The sequence below is a fragment of the Opisthocomus hoazin genome, chromosome W (genome assembly GCF_030867145.1).
Source record: "Opisthocomus hoazin isolate bOpiHoa1 chromosome W, bOpiHoa1.hap1, whole genome shotgun sequence".
Lineage (NCBI taxonomy): Eukaryota > Metazoa > Chordata > Aves > Opisthocomiformes > Opisthocomidae > Opisthocomus > Opisthocomus hoazin.
The window spans coordinates 46,078,561-46,096,897 of NC_134453.1; positions in this window are offsets into that span (position 1 = coordinate 46,078,561).

Genomic DNA, 18,337 nt, shown 5'->3' on the forward strand with positions numbered 1-18,337 from the left:
GAACGAGAGGTGGCGTGTGCTGCAGCTCAGATGCTAGCTCCGGAGCCCGGGAAAGATCACGCGCCTAAGCCTGGGACATTATCACAGGTTTTCGGGCTACCTGCCGTTAGAGGGATGACTGGGATCACTTGTAACACAATTGCCGAGATTCGAGCGAGTGCAGCGTGCGGTTCCGGTCTGGGCGCAGAGGGGGGTGGCCCACCGGAAGTTGCTGCCAGAGACATCAACTCGAAATGCGAGCCGGACGCGGTAGTACGACCGCCCCCAGGGAGCGGGGAGGAGTTGGGCGCGGAAGTGCGACTGTCTTCCGGAAGAGGGGAGGAGCGGCTGCCTTCCGGAAGAGGAGAGGAGCGGCTCGTACCACCCCCAGAGGGGGAGGGAGAAGGGGCGCGGCTTACAACATCGGCCCCTCCTGGGGCGCGGCCTGCAACATCGGCCCCTCCTCTCTATCCACCCCTGCCATCTTCCAGCGAGGCGTCTCCACTCCCGACGCCCTCTGATGGCGGCCAGAATGAATTGCAAGGAAAAAAAGCGTGCGATCTTTTGCAGTTAGTTTTGCAGAGTCTTCAAGACATGAGCTTGCAGTTCCAGCATATGTCAATCATTACCAACCCCCCCCACCGGGAAAATGAGGCTTCCTCTCCGAGATGTTTAGCTGGGCCTCTGGCACGGATCACAGCTACCCGCTGGAGCGGTGTTATAAGAGATGCCATCCTAGATGGACAGTGGAACGTTGCCACCATTATCAGAGGTACACAAGCCTTAGCCTGTCCTGTGGTACAGGTTAATGGATGACAATCGTAAATACGGGTGTTTGGCCGGAGGAGTGGCCACTAAGTTACCACCTGAAGAAAGCCGTGAGCAGGGGCTGGGTCCAACAGACCCTGAGCAGGAATCAGGTCTGTTTCCCCCCCCGGCTCGCTGGAGAATGGGACAGTCACTGAGAAAAGGAGCGAAGGCTCCATTAAAGAATTTTTTACAGTGAAATTTGAAAGAACAAAGTCTTGCAGTTTAAAATCCCTGAGGAAATCATTACTTGGAAATCAGTGCATTCAGCTTTAAATGCTCTAAAACTTACAGAGACTATCTTAGAAGCAGCTGCTATTCCTCTGTCCTTATCTCAAAAGCAAGGACAGAGCAGCAGTCTGTTGAAATTTAACCCTACATACGACGAAATTCCTACCGAACATGAGAAATGCGGGAAGTAAATCTGCCAGAACCTGACGATCCTTTGAATCCAGGGAAATGGGAAGTGGGGTGTAAAAATCCGGCATCCCGAAAGTGCACGACAGGGTCTCTCGACAGCAATTGGCGTACCCGACCTGAGATCAAAACGAGGTGAATTCCAACATAAAACCGGTCCCCCCCCCCCCTTTCCCCTCCCCACCCTCTTCCCTCGATCCCAGCACGCCGGCCCGTCCCGGCCAGCCCAGAAGCGGCGCGGCGAGAACCATCTTTCTGACATTCAAGGACTTGGTTACAAAAAAATGTATACAATTCAATTACTGCAGTAGAATTCCTTGTGAACAAACAGCTGGACTTTATTATCTTTCCAAGGTTCAGATAGTCTACCTAGATGATGTTATTCAATCTGCTGAAAGGTGAAAATATTGACTTTACAGCTGAAGATTTGTCCCCTCTATTTACTTTGTTAAAAGGGACTCAGATTTATTATTTTCCTGAAGATCAATGACAAAAGCAAAAACTGTTTTACAAAAGATTTCAGATAGAATTGCAATTGCCTTTACCTCCAGAATTAATGTTGAATTGCCAACAAATTTGTATATCATTTATGAAGGTTTTGTTTTACAGCCTTACCCTCTTTTCGATCAGTGGTGTGTTAACACGCAGGAGTTGAAGATTCTGGAATGAATCTTTTTGTCTCATACGCCCATGAAAACATTGACTTCAAAGGTACACATCATAGTGTCCTTAATAGCACAAGGTTGGAATCACTGTCAGCAAGTTGATACTGTTTGCCTGCTGCTGGCTAAAGATGACTTTGTGGCATTAAACAGTGAATCCTTATCACTGCAAACCGCTCTAGCTGATTATTTAAATAACATACGTTATACCCTTCCACAACATAAGCTGTTACATGCCCTCTCTCAAATTTCCTTGCAGCCAAAAAACCGATGTGTTTCTGTTCCTATTAAAGGAGCATGAACAGTGTTTCGGAAACAAACAGATTCATCAGATTAGCAATCATCTATTTTAGTCGCTGAAGGATCCACACAAATTTTTAAGCTATCAGCGGCCTTGCACGTCTTTGAATTGTTTTCGACTGAACCACTCAATGTTGTCACAGATTCTGCATATATTGTGAATATTCTTCAACGCATTGCAGATGCAATGATAAGAGAAGTCAATAACAAACAATTTTTTTTCCTTGCTATTGAAATTAGAAAATCATGTACATGTATATTTTATAATGCATATATAGTTACATACTACTCTACTAAAACCAATAACTGAAGAAAAAGTTGTAGCAGATAAATTGACAATGGCAGCAGTACTGCCACACAGTTTCAAGCAAGCCCGATTATCTCATGACTTCTTTCATCAAAATGCCTCTTCCTTGCATAAACAATTTGCTTTGCCCCAGGGGCAAGCCACAAAAAATGTTCATGCATGCCCTGACTGTCAATGTATTACACCCGTACCATCGTGTGCAGGAGTGAACCCTCGTGGTTTACGAGCTGATGACTTGTGGCAAAGTGATGTTACACATATATCAACATTTGGTCGACTGCGTTGTGTACATGTTAATGTGGATACTTTCTCAGGATTTCTGGTAGCCACGGCACATACGGGAGAAAAGGAACGTTTCACGGACAGTTTCTGTTTTCCTACAGGACTGGGGTATACAACATGTTACAGGTATACAACATTCTTCTACTGCACAAGCCATTGTCGAAAGTGTCCACGGGACCCTCAAAGCTATGCTAAATAAACAAAAAAGGGGGAATCCTACGGGCAGTGTTACCCCACAGGAACAGTTAATGTACTTAATTTTTAAAATCGTTCTGATGATCAATGATTTACAACAGCAGCTGACCGTCAATTCGGGATGGTCCCTCCATTTGTGGTTCGACCAAAGGTATGGTATAAAGAATTTGGGGAATCGCAATGGACAAGTCCTGTAGAACTAATAACGTGGGGAAGAGGGTATGCGTGTGTTCTTCTTTCAACAGGCCCTCGATGGTTACCGGCAAAATATGTGAAGCTATATCATGAGCTGAAAGAACGTAACGCAGAATCCGATGCCAGAGGTGACCACGCTCACTCTCAGGGAGCAACCTCTGACATGGAAGCAGAAGAGATCCACTCTGGATGATCCTATTACATGGGGAAAACTGAAAAAATTGCAGCAAACGCAAGTACTCTGATGGCTGCAGTGGGTGCACCACCCACACCAATTAATACATTTCTTGCATATTTGGCAATTATCTCCCACAACAGCTTCTGTATAATGAAGCAATCTTGGAGGACACGGTATACGTGATTTTAGAACTGCATCTGCACAAGAGCAAAGGCCAACTAGCAGACACCGTGAGGAAAAGTACAAACCTTCACCTGAGAGCTCCTGACAACTGCCTAGAGGTGCCAATATGCATGTACAAAAGACATTAATATATATATATATTAAAAAAAAAAAGGGGGGGGAGAGAAATGGAGAATGATAAGTACTTTGCAGAAATGTAATGATTATGTATGTTAACATGGCATAAATATCTAGTAAGAGAGTCTTTTCGGTACACACATTTGAGTAGAACTATTCCCTGTGCGTTCAGTACTGCAGTAAAGAATGCCTGCTTTCTAGAACTCCAACATTAAGTTTTAGAAAGTTAATTATTTTGCTGCTTTCTAGTAATAGATTTTGGGTACCCAGGTAGGACGCTGCTCTTGAACTTCAATGGTCCGAGGGATTGCAGGACCTCTAGCCGGCACCAAGGGATTCTCGGGGAGAACCTCTGATCACTGGACCAAAAAGTTCTGAGCGTGAACCATTAATAAGGCAAAGGCATTCTTCCAGTATTTTTTCTGTTGCCTATTTGTTAGTCATAGTAAAAGCTTCACAGCATTGAGCTATGTCCCTGACGAGAAGGGAAAGTGTCCTTTCTAATCCAGAATTGAAAAGAGAGTACTCTTCCTGAAACTGAGGCTTGGGAATTTGTCTGTTAAATGTTGAATATTATTGTAAGTCCTGTCTTTGCAATATTTGGATTTATGCTAAAAACTTGGTGTGCCTCTGTGTGTGTGTGTGGTCACGACCATGAACGTGTGATTTTATGTTGCAGTGCTTGTATTTCTGTGATCTGATGGATTTATTTGGTTTCTGTGATCTAACAGATTTGTCTGGACTAAGTAACTGTTTTGTGTCTTTTGGTTTGGTACGTTCTGCAGGTATTGACTATTTCTGGTTTTTGACTTTGGACTGTTTTGTTTCGACTCTGATTTATCAAAACTTCGGAAGCATTTGATGCAGCAGGGTATAGATGTGGTGATGTTTGCAGCTTTATGCTTTTATGTACATTAATTTTAGCCTATATAGTTAATGAGTCATAGTTGTAGATACATTGATCTTAACCTAGGTGATTAATATCGATAGCCAATACTAAATGTTATGGATGTTTGTATAGGTGATAAGTATACCTATAACCCAAGTGCAAATTTACTGAGCTCATATTATTGATACACTGCTATTTCGATGCCTAACGCGATGAGATGCATCCCCTCCCATTGACAATAATGATACGTTGTGGTCAAGCGGTACTTTAGTCCCACCATCCACACAGGAAGAAAATTGGATACAAGTAAATCCAGCAAGAAAATTGAATACAAGTAAATCAATCTACACCCATATGCTAGGTAACAGATTTACCATCAGTATGTATCATTCTCAAGTTAATTTAATCTTTCTTTATATCCAGCAGGTTGTGGTATGCACTTCACATCTCTATGTCTTCAATTAGCATTTGTGTTCTTATATCTGTTAGTATTGTAGTTTGTGTGGGCCTCTGAAAGAGTGGTAGCAAGCTGAAGACCAAAATTATGTCAGCTCTCATCATCATCAACAACCTCATCAACTATACCTGGCTTGCTCAAAAAAACAAAAAGGGGGAATTGTGGAGTCCTGGCTGGACGAGAGGGGACATAGTTTGGTGCTGTTGAGCAACCCAGGCTTGGTAATGGAGATAGACCTTGAAAGTAGCGAACACGGAACACTGCTACAGAAGTAGAGTGGCGAACACAGAACGCTGGGCAGAGAAGCAAGCCAGTGTTACCACAAAAGTCTTGCAATCCCTGCTAGAAGATCAGAGTAGTCTACGACATGCAGTATTGCAAAATAGAGCCGCAATTGATTTTTTACTGCTGGCCCAGGGACATGGCTGTGAGGATTTTGAAGGCATGTGCTGTATGATCTTGTCCGATCATAAGAGTCCATCCACAAGCAATTACAATGGCTCGAACAGCACGCCAACCAAATACAACAAAACCAGGGATTTTTTAATGGATTTCTCACCTTGCTCTTTGGTAATCTGCCCGCTTGGCTTAACAGTTTAATTGTAGAAATTTTGCGCATATGTATCGTGTTACTTGCTGTTGGAATTATAATATGTATTTGCTTTAGCTGTCTTAAAAGGGCTCTCTCCAAGATGACGAAGCAAACCTGGCTTGCTCAAAAACAAGAAGGGGGAATTGTGGAGTCCTGTCTGGACAAGAGGGGACATAGTTTGGTGCGTTGAGCAACCCAGGTTCCGATCCGGAAGTGAGCCTTGGGAGTGGCTGACATGGAACCCTGCTGGGAAGGCAGAGCAACGAGCTCGGGACACTGGAGCAGGGGGAACATCACCGTTTCCTGCCACACTGTCACTTCCTTCCTGCCACGTTGCTGTTTCCTGCCACAGTACTGTTTTCACTTCGAGATGCAGCTCTGCACCAATCACAACGAGTTGCAGTAGTTTTGTCTATATATGGATTGGGGGTTTAACCATTCAGATGCTGTAATAGTTTTGCTATATAAACCTTGTTTTTGCTGACTAATAAAGGTGAACGATCATACTCATATTGGGGTCACATCATTACAACGGATCCGTAACCCACGCCAACAGTACTCTTTTTTTTTTAACTTCAGGCCAGAATATACTGTCATGGCAATACTCAATTACACTATGAGAGATCAGGAACTATTGTAGGAGGAGTGCTTGACCATGCCTTTGCAAGCTGGGGTGCGAATTTCCACTTGTATAAAAGAGCACAAAAATACAAGAGCTAGAAAATGAAACTGGTTACATGCCATGTTGCCAAAGGGACAAAGGAAACAAACTGTGAATTAACTCTCTTCATTTTTAGTAACTGCAAATATTAACAACATGAACAAGAGATGATACTATGAGTTGTCTGTTCCTTCAGATCAAAAGAGCTTCCTGTCCTCTGCTGATTGTGATGGGAGTGAAGAAGTATATGAGTGCAAGCAGGGAGAGGAGCTAAGCGTGTGGTGCTAGCAGCCTAAACCATATTTTTAGTATTGTAATTATATTTTTTCAGTCCAGATAAATCCAGATTTTCTGTGGCACCAATATCAATGTATCCCTTAATTTATCTGAATCCTTTGTAAAGTCTCTAAACTGAAGCGTACTTTTAAGAAAGGTCTCCTGAGATCAAGAACTTGTGGTTTACATGTGTTCTTATTTAAAATGTGTTTAGGTTTGAGAAATGAAAATGGGACTTTACCTTGTAGTAAAAACGTATCTTTCTTAGCTCTCTTTAAAATAGGATCAGAGTCTTCCAGGACAAAGACAGTGCAGTGGGTGTCCAGACACATGGATACAGACAGATCTGATCTCCGCTTACTCTCTTGAATGAGCAGAGTGCAAGTTGGCTTTGGTCTCAAAGTTGTGAACTGCATTAGTGTGCTGTTCTGGTTAAAATGCTCTCCATATTAACTGGATAACTGTCTGTTAGCTTCAACACAATGCTATCTAGCTCCAGAATCAAAACTGACTTGCATCTGGCCAGCTTGGCAGGTGGAAGAGTTCAAGTCTGTTTATGATGCTACACCCAAAGAGTTGCAGAGTACCACAAGTTTATTCTGACTCATGTATTCATTATAATAGTTTGGGATAGACTTCAGAGAATGGGTCAACACTGAGAGTGTCACCGAAAATCTGGGAATAAAACCTCGTAACACCAATGTAGTGTTAAAAGGCAGGCATTCTTTATTGCAGCGCTGGATGCACGGGGGATAATTCCACCGAACGTGCATACCCCATACCCCTTCTGTGCAGTTTATATAGATCAAAATATACATATTCATCTGATTACATAAGCTCTTCCTTTCATAGTCAAATTAGTCCATTTTCATACACTCCTCCCACCCGCACTTGCGCAGTGCCTCCTAGTGGTGTTCGTCGGGTGTCCCAAGATGAAGGCTTATCCTCTTCATCACAGTTTCTGCGCAAACTCAGTTCTCTTCTGGCTCCCATCCACACAGTGGGGTCATCTTGACCGGTTCTAGGCGACTCGTAGTTTTAATTAAAACTAACTTCTTTGGGGGGACATGTATGACTCTTTGCTTCAGTTAACTTACACAATAGAGAGATACCACAAATGCACCTGCAACCATTAGGTAATGCTATTTCTATTAAAAATCCCCTTCACTACTATTGTTTAACATTAATGGTTACCTAGAGCCTAGACCCTCTGTTCCCAGCCCTAACGTCCAGGTGGGTAGGGCTGTACAAGGGACATAGCAGCATTGTTCATGTTTATGGTTAACTGATTCCATCACCTTGGTTACAAGAGAACCAGGACTTAACTTGGCTTATGAAATAAAAAACATCCTGTGAGCAACAGAACTAATGAAAACTATTTCCTATGAATTTGTGGTTGGATTCTCTGACACATAATTGCTCTTGTAGAATTCATACTCCTACTGCAAGTTTTTTATCATCTGAGCCATTCATAATGTCTTTTTTCTTATGTGGATTCTTTGGTGTCTAATAAGGATTGAGCTCATACTGTAAATTTTCCTTTGGGGAAAACGGGAAGGAGGTGGAGGAGCACCGTCTCACTGCCCCCTCTTGGCTGCCTTTTTTCACAGCACGTGTAGACACACCGTATATCTGATTCCTCTACCTCCCTGTTGTATCTGGTTTAAACTGTCCAAATAGGTACAGGAGTTATTTTACTTGGCTAGCCTAGAAAGTTGGTCTACATTAACTAATATATTTAAATTCTTGTACCAAATGTGGATCATTCTGTAAACATTTAGGACTTCACTGCACCAGTTTAATGTTTTAAGAGGAAACCTAACCTTGCTTGCATTAAGTAAGCATTTCTGTATTTTCTTATTTTTATTTTTGCTGCTGATATTCCTTGTTCCAATGCTAACAAGTAGTCCTAGCCCCATACTAGCTACTATGAAGAAAATTGACTGTATCCCAGCCAAAACCAGCACAATGTGATACTCCCAAGCCTTAGCCCAAGTCATAACTATGCTGGAAGGATATCAGGTTTTACAAGATAAATCCTAACTGTTGCATAAAACACCAAGCACCCAGTTCTGCATGTGTATATTTGTATCTACTCACATGAATATTTACAGACTTAGGGTCCTAAGTTGTTAATCAAGCTTCCAGTCATAATAGAAGTAGCTACCAGTAGAGAAGCTGCATTTGCCCAAACCCTTGATTAAAACTTACTTCTTACACAAAATATTACAGGTAAAGCAAAGACCTGTTAAAAATATTCTGATGTTCCATAACACTGCCAACTTACAGCAAGTCACTACCATTATTCTGACTTCAGCCCTGCACTGTACATGACAGAAGGCCACACAGTTCTGGAAGCTATTTGGTTCATCAGATACCGAAGGCTTAGGCATGGTGTTGAGCACTGTATGTTCTTCATCTCAAAGATGTATTTTTGTCACCAAAAATCCAGGAATAAAACCTCGTAACACCAATGTAGTGTTAAAAGGCAGGCATTCTTTATTGCAGCGCTGGATGCACGGGGGATAATTCCACCGAACGTGCATACCTCATACCTTTTCCATGCAGTTTATATAGATCAAAAATATACATATTTATTTTATTCATGCATATTCAATATTATTCTCTTTGGTGATTGGCGTAAACTTTTCTCGCTTCTTATGTAAATGGTTGCACAGACTCGGTCACCCTCTTCTATTGTTCCTTTTTGAGTAGGTGGTATTACTTGAGTAGGGGGTCTGTGAGTCGGTGGTCACGATCTCCCCCTGACGGAATTACCTTTTACCTATTAGGTTCGCAATCTTGGCAATCCTGGTCAGTTTCTTCAGTCCGCTTCACAAAACCACACTCCATCATTTCTCTTGACAGAAACACAATTACCTACTATTGTTAGCATTAATGGTTACGTAGAGACTAGACCCTCTGTTCCCAGACCTAATGTCCGTGTGGGTCGGGCTGTACAAGGGGCATAGCAGCACTGTTCATGTTTATGGTCAACTGATTCTATCACCCTGGTTACATTTTGGTGTCTTAGATTCTTTCTTACAAGTTGTTGTAAGCCAGATATAAATTAGCAGTTTTGGCTTGGTATAAAGCGTTAATATCATGAGCCTATATATTTTTTCTAGTTTCTAATGTCTAAAAAGTATGTTGCTTTTTCCCTTTAGATGCCTCTCTGTTGGATTTAGAGACATTTGATGTGTATACTTTATCAGATGCTCTCAAGAGGTATCTCCTGGACCTGCCAAATCCCATCATTCCAGCAGCTGTTTACAGTGACATAATTTCTGTAGCTCAAGTTATAAATATCAAATTATTTTAAATGGAAAACCAAAAAGCTTTTGTTGGGATTCTGAATATCCAGTGGTCCAGCTATCACCCACAGAACATGGAAGACTCTGCACAACCTGGCAGCATCTCAGAAAAAATATATACCTTCACTGTTTTTGATGAAAGCTGTTTCAATTCAGATCTAGGCATGCATTATTTACTTATCTATTTAGGTAAACATAATGGAAAATAAACAGTTCTCTTCATTTTAGTAAGTAGAATGACTATATAAAAGCTGGGGGGGCAATCAAGGATTTTTCTGTATTCAGAAAGCTATTTTTTAACTTTTTATCAATTCTGACAAAGTAAGTATGCTAGAGGTCATGGTATTCTGCAGTACGCTGGGAGTTGCAGATTATGAAGCGACAAATACATGCATGTGAGATTCATCATCTACAGTGGTCATTTTAAACAAGTACAGCTTATAGACTTTCAGCACGTGGGCCAAATATTCTGTTATATGTCTCAGGACAGGATATTGTTACTAGTAACCTTCAAAGTTAGAACAGCACCTGTGAGAATTATCTAGTGCATCTCATAATTACCCAATCATTGTGACACTAAACACAAGACAGACTTCTATAAGTACACTCTGAACACACTGTGGTTTTTACCAAAATGCATATCTGTTTCCATTTGACTTTTCAATACTTGTTCTTTATTATTCCCTGAGCATTTCACTTTTTTCAAAAGAAGAAACAAGTATTACGGCACTAATGAAGGACAATTTTTTTTTTTCTGTAAGATTGATGCTTCCAAAGGAGTCATATGTTCATTTTACTTGTTGAATGTTACTGTTCTGATATCAAGAGCCTTTTATCTGTTTGCTTGCAGAAGTGCAGAGCTCAGAGGAATATGCTCAGTTGCTGAAGAAACTGATCAGATCTCCAAATATACCTCCCCAGTATTGGCTCACACTACAGTATTTGCTCAAACATTTCCTCAGACTTTGTCAAGCCTCCAGCAAAAATCTCTTGAATGCAAGGTCTCTGGCTGAAATTTTCAGCCCTCTGCTTTTCAAATTTCAGATAGCAAGGTATGTGGGTCACCTTTATTATATTCTGTACTGTAAACATGGGTTTGCTATATGCAAAAGTAAGTTAAATTAATTAATTTCCTGATCTTACTTCTAATGTGGAGGGCATTGTTGTAACTTTTTCCAATGTTTTTTGAGTAATACTAATGTAAACTTTTTCATTTTTCCTAGTTCTTACTGTCTAATTCATCTCCTGCAGCTCTGATAATACTGAACACCACATAAAAATCCTGGAGGTTTTAATCACAAGTGAATGGAATGAGAGACAGCCTGTACCAGGTAAAAAATATTTTTAATTAAAAGAATTATATACCATTGTTTTCTTAAATATTAAAATTCAACTTAAGGACAGTAAATGCATGTTATTTTTCTTTTTAAATCAAACTCAATGCAAAAGTGCATAATTACAGAACTAAGTAGAAGTTATTCATGTGTTCCATAGTGGTGTGCAACATTTTGTTTTATAAGAAATGGTCTTTTTTATTAAAATCCTTTTAGTACCCATAGTTTGTACAGCCTTAGGACTTTCAGTATCTTTTTCAGTAAACAGTGAATAGGAATTTGTGAACTTATAAGACCTGTAAACCAATAGAATACGTATCATACAGTAGTGGTGGTGGTGGTGGTGAATTCTGGAGATTTTATTTAACTCTCTACTCCCAGACAAATTTTCTTAGAAATACAATTCCCCATAGAGATCATCTGAAGAAAGTAAAATTTCTCCCTTTCTTTACTTATATGCATTTTTTAATACAGAGACTCAAAAGATTTCTTAATATTAATAAACAATGCGGAAAACATTAACACCCCATTAAGGAAAGTTAGATTACACTTGTTTTGATTCTGTGAGTTAACACCTAATTTAGTCAACAAACAGTAAAACCCACCGCTAATTTATGCAAAAATCCCTGGTTTTAAATCAAATATTTGGTAGGAGCAAGGCAGAGTTGCTAACTGTGTGCAACAGAAATTACTAATGCAGGTGGACTTTAGATATTAGATTTTACAGCTTAGTAACAGAGAATATCTGAAAAAAGAATAGGGCAATGGTGAATAGAACGTTGGGCAGGCTATAGTTCTTCCACCTCTCTACTAAAAGTACAAGGTAAAGTTCATGGCAGTAGGATTTGTAGGGCTGCTTAAGATTTGAAGAGCTAGAACACAGCAGCAGAAAAACAGCAGCAGAAAAAATGCCTTATGTCTCGTATTTCAGGTAGGCACATTGTATAATCCCCTTCATCAACTCATGAAGATTAATTTAAAATGGCTAAGATTTTTATTCTTACTGCTATGATTGGAAGGGTTTTCCAACCTTGCCAGCTCTATTAATTAGGAAACTTTCCCTAACATTTAGCGTACGTGTCTTTTCAGCTAGTTTATACCTATTTGGTTTCATTCAATTTTGTCAAAATAGTTAGAGTCATTTCCAGAACCACTGTGTATTTTTCTTCCTAAGGTTTCATAACAACCAGGAGAGTCCAAACTTTTAATGACTACTTGTTTTATTTTACTAAGAATCATCAAATAACTGTTAATTGGTAAAAAATGTTTTTATCTTTGCCACATGTTGTAAGCTTTACAAAGCAAAATGCATTATTAGAATCATAGAATAGTTTGGGTTGGAAGGGACCTTTAAAGGTCATCTAGTCCAACCTCCCTGCAATGAGCAGGGATATCTTCAACTATAATAGAATCGTGGGATCATAGAATCATAGGTTGGAAAAGACCTCTAAGATCATCAAGTCCAACCATCCACCCAACACTACCATTCCTACTAAACTATGTCCCAAAGTGCCCCATCTACATGTTTTTTAAACACCTCCAGGGATGGTGACTCCACCACCTCCTTGGGCAGCCTGTTCCAATGCCTGACCACTCTTTCAGTAAAGAAATCTAAACCTCCCCTGACACAACTTGAGGCCATTGCCTCTCATCCCTAGTTACTCGGGAGAAGAGACCAACACCTGCCTCACTACAACCTCCTTTCAGGTAGCTGTAGAGAGTGATAAGGTCTCCCCTCAGCCTCCTCTTCTCCAGACTGAACAGCCCCATCTCCCTCAGCTGATTTAACAGAGAGCAAAATGCTCTGTTAATCACCATACCTAGCGATGCTGTATTTTTGGCTTCGATTTTGACAGTAGCATATGCTTTATATTTCTCAATATCTAATTGAAAGTATTTGGTAAAAGTGAAATATGTACAACATTATTAGAATTTTTTACAGATTAATATATGTGTGTGTGTATTTGTATGTGTGTATGTGTAACACACATGCAAGCCCGTCAAACCTGATCAGTTCTCTTCCTGCTTCATTCATCTATTTTTAGAAACAAATTGCTTTATAGATAGAACACCACTCTGAGTATGACTGCAAAATGTCATAGGCTGCTAACTTTCTGCAAATACAAATCTATAGATTCAATGGACACCACTCAAAGTTTTGAAATTTAAATTTAAATAAAGTTAAGATGGGGCAATTGTATGAAAATGCAGGTGTGTGCATAGCAGTATCTTTTTTTGACAAGACACATGATTCCCTTCTGCTGGATGATTAGGAACTCATTTTTGCACAAGGCACAGGAATCCAAAAAAAATTGGACTTGGGAAGAAAGTCTTATCTTTTATCTCTGTGTGGGTACCTGTGCTTTATAAAATGATAAACAATTAAGTGAACTAGTTTTGAGTTGTCTTATCTCCTTTGAGAACATACTTCTGTATTGTGGCCCTATAGTTATCAACTGTTTCTGTAATTTTAACAGTAAATAAGAGGCATATCAGTTACTGTCAGAAATTGGATTTTTCCTCTTTTCCTGCTGTGTACTGTCATTAGTTCAGAAACACAGGTTACCATCTATCATGGTTTAAAGCAGGGCGTCAATAAACTGAGTGACAGATGCTCTCTATTACCCCACCCTCCCACCAGGGGAAGGGAAAAGGAGGAAAAGGGAGAGAGACTTACAAATTGAGTATAAGAAGTTTTACTAATAACACTAATAGTACTAATAATATTGTTAATAAGACAAATAACGTAAAATATACAAAACTGATACTGAGTTTCTCGGAGTTGGGTGCCGGGGCGCTGGCGTCCTGCCAGCAGCTGTCAGGCAGCACCAGGAAGTCCCAGACTGGACTTGGCGGTGGGCAGGATCTGGACTCAGGGATGCACGGATAAGAATCTGGATCAGGATTGCAGGCAGAACAACGAGCGTGGTCCTCTTCAGAAGCCAGCCATGGACCAAGAGAGCGAGACCCTTGTGATCCCCCATCTTTAAACTGAGTCTGACGTGCATGGCATGGAGTACCTAGTTGGTCAATATCGGGTCACCTGTCCTGTCCGTCCCTCCCCTCAAGTACGACCCCTTCCAACTCCTCACTTGTGGGACCTAAGAGGTCTGTCGGTGACCTTGGCTGCTATAGGAATAATTATAAACAGGGGCCTTTTTCTGCATTCCTTTCCTACCGTTAGCTCAGTGTAACTATAAACATTAGGTGTTATCAGCTTTGGAGCGGACAGTGTCTGTAAGATATGCAGCCAGCTTCAGAACAATGCAGTTTCTTAGAAGAACTTAGCTGTAAGGAAGATTCACTAAAAGAGAATCGGTTCTGTTTTAACCAAAACCAGGACACCATCTCCATTTGAAGTAGGCTGTACCTTTATGACTGTGCTGCTTTAGATTATATGTAGAACTGACAATTCTCCAAGTAGGCAAAGGCTAAAACTATAAAAGCAATGGATTGTTAGAGGTGAAGCTAATCAACAAAATGTAAAACATCAAAAATGTACTGCAGATATTTGAGATTTCATTATGAGGTAACAAATGGGTTTGGTATTTTGTAACATAGGAAGATTTTGGTAGGTGTTCGGGAGTTGAAAACTTCAATGCTGTTTGACTGCCGTAAGGAATACAAGCTGATCTCAGGGAACACAGCTCCCAGAAGTTCTTACTGTTTCCAACAAGTGGGAGGAAAATATTAATCCCCTTCTCTTCTTTCTCTGAATTAAATCTTGTGGTCTGTTTCTCCTTTCATTTTGGATTTATTTCCTTGTAAAAGTATTGCTGGCAAAGAAGTTAACCTTTGTAGGCAAAGGGGAGCAGGCTCTTCAGTTGCTATTCTGTTCCTTTAGCAAGTCTGATCTCTACCAAACACTAAGGCAAGGAAAATATATTTAACCTGAACTGCTCCCTCTCTGTACAGTCCCTTTTCCTGTCTACTTGCCCAAGAAATCAACAACCCTAATGTACTGGAAAACATCGTGGATACAGACAGGTGTTTTTTCTGCTACTTTCATTTTATGGAAAATGGATGAAATGCCTCACAGCTTCATGCTAAGAATATTCAAGCAACACCTGTATTTGTGATCCAGCACAAGTGTGTAGGAGGTGATGCTGTGCTTGCAAGCAGGCTATTTTGCTTGTACAGGGCTGCTCTGAGAGATACAGCTCTTCTCAAAGAAGATTTTGATTCTGTTTTTTTTTTCTGCAGTAAGTTAAGTTACCCACTTCCTGTATTTCTCTGTTCATGGTGCTTTTCTTGACTTGAATACTGCACTCAGATGACAGTGACAGCCTCTTACAATGGTCTTCTCATTTACTTAGCTAAAATTAGAAAGTTAGCGCTGCATTTGCCACTTGTGTCTCGGTTTGGCCCATGATCGGCAACAAAGGACGATACGGTCGCTCTGTCACCCTTCCCCCGCTGGGGTGGGGAGGAGAATGGAAAGAAAAAGGTAAAAACTCGTGAGTTGTGGTAAGGCCAGTTTAACAGAAGAGCAAATGAAGTGAACAGTAACAACAATAATACAGATAAGGAGAATATACAAAAAAAACAGTGAAATGCACAGAGCAACTCTCACCACCCAATGCCCCGCACACTCCCGAGCCATGACTGCCTTCCCCTGCCCAGCTTCCCCACCCGGAACACAGCATGACGGCACATGGTATCGAATGTCCTGTTTTATTTGGCCATTTTGGGTCAGCCTGCCCAGCTGTGTCCTCTTCTGGTTTCTTGTGAAAATTACCTCTGTCCTGGCCGAACCCAGGACATTATCCACCACTTATTCCATACCATCTACGTCATGCCCAGGTCCCCCACTGTCCAGTTAATCACCACCACTTTTCCTGTCTTTAATACATACAAACAGATATCATTCCCTTAGTTTATGGATCATCCCTCTAAAGTGTCTGTTGAGTTCATTTAATCCGTGACAATGGGCTCCATCTGTCATAATGGTCTTCTGTGGCAGGAGAGGTGATGTGTGGTGCTGGGTGGTCGCATACTGCATCTGGAGCTCATGGCTGGTGTACCTGGTGCAGCCCGTGCCCATGGTGTACGGGTTGAAGATGTCGATCTTGATGAAGTTGCTGGGTGCCAGTTGTTGAAGCCAGGTCCAGTCCCATCACCGCTGTGCTCTGCTAGGTTTCATCAGAGTCCTGACATGCAGAAACAAACTCCACAACTCACAAAGAGTTATAAAGCAGGTATGTTTATTATGGCACCGGGTGCAAGGGGGATCACTCCTAACTTGCGCACCAAGACAGAAAGCATGCTCCTATTTATTACAAAGCTTATCTAAGTAGGCTGGACTATTGTAATTATTTCTAGGAATTCATTATCATACTCCACCCCTCTTTAACACTTGCGCAGTGTTGTCTGGTGGTTGTCTGTGGGGGTCTTCTGGATGAAGGCTCATAGTCTTCCTCACTGTGTGCATTCACCTTTGGCTCAAAAATTCCTGAGTTGTCTGTGTTGGCTGAGTCCCAAACCATCAAACCATAGAACCCGTTTCAGCTAGAGAGTTGCTTCTTACAGACAATAAAGTTGTGGTTATCAGTCCTTATCAGTTTCTCTTCGTTTGTCTCGCAAGTAGTCCTTGTTAGCTACATTTGAGCTCACAGCAGTCCTTGTTAGCAAGGTTACAAAGAACAGAACTAAACTAAATGTCAGTGTTTAACTCTTACCTTAACATAGCTGCAAAGCTATATAAGAAAATTAAAGCTATAGCAAAATCGAACTAAACGTCAATTTCCCACATCAGTCCATCCTTCATTAGTTTGAGTGATTCTGACTGTAATATCCTTGATATAACGTATAACAACTATAGTAGTGACAACAGACAGTGACAGGGTTATTTAGCAATTAACATCATACAATTTATTTATTGACTATTCTCGCCCAAAATCAAATCCCCATGAGGTACACATCAGACTTCCCCATCCTTCCGCATCACCCACCAGGTGCAACCAGGTCATTGAGCAAAAGCAATCCCACAGATGGGTTTACCTTTGCCCAAGGCAGGACTAACCCAGACTGTCTTCCCTAACATGTTCCGCATGTGCACTGCGGGGACTTTATCCCCTTCTACAGGGTGTGGAAGTTTTGATTGGGCAGGGCCAGCCCGGTTGGTGGATCCTCTGGTGTTAACCAACCAGGTGGCCTTTGCTAAATGAGTATCCCAGTTTTTGAAAGTCCCACCCCCCATTGCTCTCAAAGTGGTTTTTGGCAGCCCATTGTACCGCTCGCTCTTTCCAGAGGCTGGTGCATGGTAGGGGATGTGATACACCCACTCGATACCATGTTCTTTGGCCCAGGTGTCTATGAGGCTGTTTTGGAAATGAGCCCCAGTGTCTGACTCGGTTCTCTCGGGGGTGCCATGTCGCCATAGCACTTGCTTTTCCAGGCCCAGGATGGTATTCTGGGCAGTGGCATGGGGCACAGGGTAGGTTTCCAGCCATCCGGTGGTTGCCTCCACCGTTGTGAGCACATGGCGCTTGTCTTTGTGGGTTTGTGGGAGCATGATATAGTCAATCTGCCAGGCCTCCCCATATTTATTTTAGCCATTGTCCTCCATACCACTGAGGCTTTACCCGCTTGGCTTGCTTGATTGCAGCACATGCTTCACAGTCATGGATAACCTGTGCAATGGTGTCCATGGTCAAGTCCACCCCTCGGTCATGAGCCCATCTGTATGTTGCGTCTCTTCCTTGATGGCCTAAGGCTTCATGGGCCCACCAAGCTATAAAGAGTTCACTCTTATGTTGCCAGTCCAAATCCATCTGAGCCACTTCAATCTTGGCAGCCTGATCCACCTGCTGGTTGTTTTGATGTTCCTCAGTGGACCAACTCTTAGGGACGTGGGCGTCCACGTGACGGACTTTTACAACCAACTGCTCCAGCTGGGCAGCAATATCTTGCCACAATGGGGCAGCCCAGATAGGTTTGCCTCTGCGCTGCCAGTTGTTCTTCCATTGCTGCAGCCACCCCCACAAGGCATTGGCCACCATCCTTGACTCATTGTAAAGATAGAACACTGGCCACTCAATCAGCCAGTGTCTAAAGCCAGCTGGATGGCTTTCACCTCTGCAAACTGGCTGGACTCACCTTCTCCCTCAGCAGTTTCCGCGACTTGTCGTGTAGGGCTCCATACAGCAGCCTTCCACCTCCGCTGCTTTCCCACAATAGGACAGGACCCATC